We start from the raw sequence: 2,833 nt of genomic DNA, 5'->3' as shown, positions 1-2,833 counted from the left end.
CAATTTTTAGTTGCAGCTTTGGAGTCAGAAGAATCTGAGTAGTGGCTCCACCATTTACTTCCTGTGTGACCACGGACAAGTTACTGAACACCTCTGTGCTCAGTTTCTTCATTTGTAAACTGGAGGACTACCCAGCCTAATAGTGCTGTGAGGTTTACATTATATTGCTCGAATAGAGATATTTGTTAAATATTTTAAACAAATATTTGTGTTAAATATAAGTCAGTTTTCTCCCCTCTGTCATGTAGGCAACGTGAAAACCATTGCAGAGATGAGCTGAGAGTGTTTAGAAACTCCCCTGTGGGGGGAAGACTCCAGATACAGCTGAGTCGCTCCAGAGCATGTAGAGCTGTATGCCTCTGGGATTGAGAAAAGACTCGTTTCTGTTCAGGTAGCCAAAGAGAAAATGAGTTTCCCCTTGTCATGAGGAAATTGAAGGTGATTCTGACTCTGAGTGACCTCTGAACTATGGCTTAATTTCAGTGGCATCTGAGAAACTCAGGTCCAGGCTTCCCAGGGCTCTGTTCTTTCAACTGAGAGAGGAACAGGTAGAGAGAAGCGGAGACGGGGACAGAAAGGGATAAGGGCTGAAGACCTAAAGCAGCCAGGAGGCTCATTTTCTTTTCCTGACTTACCCTAAAGAAGGGTATAGAAGGAAAATATATTCCTTACATTGTGTCAGGATGGGAGTGTGAGTGTGTGTGTGAGTGTGTGTGTGTGATTGTGAGGATGGGTGTATGTGGAGAGGGGAGTCTGGGAGGGAAGTGGGTGTGGCTGCGTGTGAGAGGCTGTATGCGTGCTTGTGGGGAGTGTAGAAGGTGGGTGTGGATGTGTGGGAGGCGTGTGGGGAGAAGAGTGAGTATAGGGGCGTGCAGATGTGGGTAGGTATATGGGGATGGGGGAGAGCGTGGGGAGGAGAGTGGGCCTGAGTCATCACACTGAGGGGATAAGCCCAGCAGATGCATAAAATCACACAGGTCTAAGCATTGTTAACAAGATCTTCTTCCCTGGACATTTGTCAATAAGTTTATTTTCCAATCATTCACTCATTTATTTTCCCATTGTCAACACTGATGTACAGGGAGAAAAAGAAAAATATTGAAATCCCTGAAGGACTTACAATCTTGGAGAAGGCAAGACACAGATGAGTTCAGCAACAATAGTGAACCCAATGCCGAGTGCCAGGCACTGTTCTGAGCACTTTGTGTGTACCATCTGGTTGCCTGCTCACAGCGACCCTACATGATATGTCCTATAGTGACTTCCATCTCACAGAGACTTGTTGTCACTGGTCCAAGGTCACACAGCTTGTGAGTGGGGCTGGAATTCTCATGCATGCAGTCTGGCTCCTGAAAATGTGCTCTGAAGTGTCGCATCAAGTCTATACCATCTGTTCCCAGCTGACCTACAGGGCTAGGCTACGTCCCTTGTAAAGGACTGGCTGCCAGGGAGCAATCACCCCCTGAGAGGCTTGGTGCTCTAGCATGTGTGAATGCTTCACCCGTTGCCCTAGGTCCGCTGCTGTCTGGGCCCAGTCACTTGCCCCATTCCTCTCCCTACAGCTCTTACCCTTTTCTACTTCTCACCCCAAGATTAGGCAGAGAGAGGTATAGAGAGGAGACCAGTGTAAATTTAAGAGCTCATCTGCCCTCTGCCCATCTGCTTACCCAGCAGATCTGGTATATTTTTCACCCCAAAATCCTCCATCCTGCTGATCCTGGGAGGTTGTGCCCATTACAGCCACCTCGATTCTAAGCCACCTCCACCATCAGGGTTAGACTCTGGGGTAGGTCTGACCCAAGTCTACTAGCCTGAGAGACAAGGAATTTCCCGGGGAATAACTAAACCCCAGGGAACCAAATGGAGGCCGTTGCAGGGTAAGCCCTGCTGTCTCTCCTCAACTTTGCCCCAGCCCGTCAGCCACCGCCCCTGCCCCTCCCCCCATGCCCTTGTGCCTGGGTCCTGGGGAAAGAGGCTGGCGAGGACAAACTGGAAGAGCAGATTCATTCAAGCCCCCCAAGCCATCGGTGGTCAGAGCATGGTGATGCCCCTTAATAACAGGTGCAAAACAAGATGAAGAACTCCTCCTGGGGTTCTTCTTTAAATCACCGCAGGGCTTAGGTGTGCTGAGGGGATCAGCAGAGGCTGGGGGACACAGTGACAGCTGCAAAAACGCCAGTGCCAGAGGTGGCAGGGCCAGCGGTGTGTGTGGCAAGAGGACAGCATGCAGATGTCGTCTGGGCCCATTGCTCACACACGAGTCACTATCTGGGAGCTCTCAGAGACAGAGACATTTTGGTAGGGGGAGCAGTTTGAAAGGGAACGGGGTCACACACTAGTGAACGCTGGAGTGAGAGTATGCTTACTGTATGTTATCATTTCTGGCAGTTAAAAGCCCTCATTTATAAATGCTCCAAAAGCCTGTGTTCCTGCCTGAGGGCGGGTGGAGGTTTTAGCAGTACAGTACAAATGTTGGCCATCGTCTCTTCTAAAAGGAACAATTCGTGCTCGCTTCGGCAGCACATAGACTAAAATTGGAACGATACAGGGAAGATTAGCGCAGCCCTGTGCAAGGATGACACGCAAATTCGTGAAGCGTTCCATATTTTTATATATGTATCTGTATAGCTGATTCACTTTGTTATACAACAGAAACTAACACACCATTGTAAAGCAATTATACTCCAATAAAGATCTTAAAATAAAATAAAATAAAATAAAATAAAAGGAACACTTCAACAGAGAGCCCCAGCTGAAAGAGCCAAGGGACATTCCTCAACTGTGTTTGTCCCACCCCTGGTGTCCAGTACAGCCGGGAGGTCATCTGAGCCAA

The 2,833-nt window shown here is 48.5% G+C and overlaps 1 non-coding gene across 1 annotated transcript; it reads left to right on the top strand.

Moving 5' to 3' along the window:
- The first annotated feature begins 2,504 nt into the window (after positions 1-2,504).
- Positions 2,505-2,610, top strand: LOC132416139 (U6 spliceosomal RNA). The gene has a single exon (XR_009517474.1). It is a non-coding gene; the product is annotated as a U6 spliceosomal RNA (small nuclear RNA).
- The last annotated feature ends 223 nt before the right edge of the window (positions 2,611-2,833 follow it).

The sequence above is a fragment of the Delphinus delphis genome, chromosome 1, assembly GCF_949987515.2.
Source record: "Delphinus delphis chromosome 1, mDelDel1.2, whole genome shotgun sequence".
Lineage (NCBI taxonomy): Eukaryota > Metazoa > Chordata > Mammalia > Artiodactyla > Delphinidae > Delphinus > Delphinus delphis.
The sequence above is the reverse complement of the archived record's forward strand: the minus strand, read 5'-3'. Positions and strand labels throughout refer to the sequence as shown.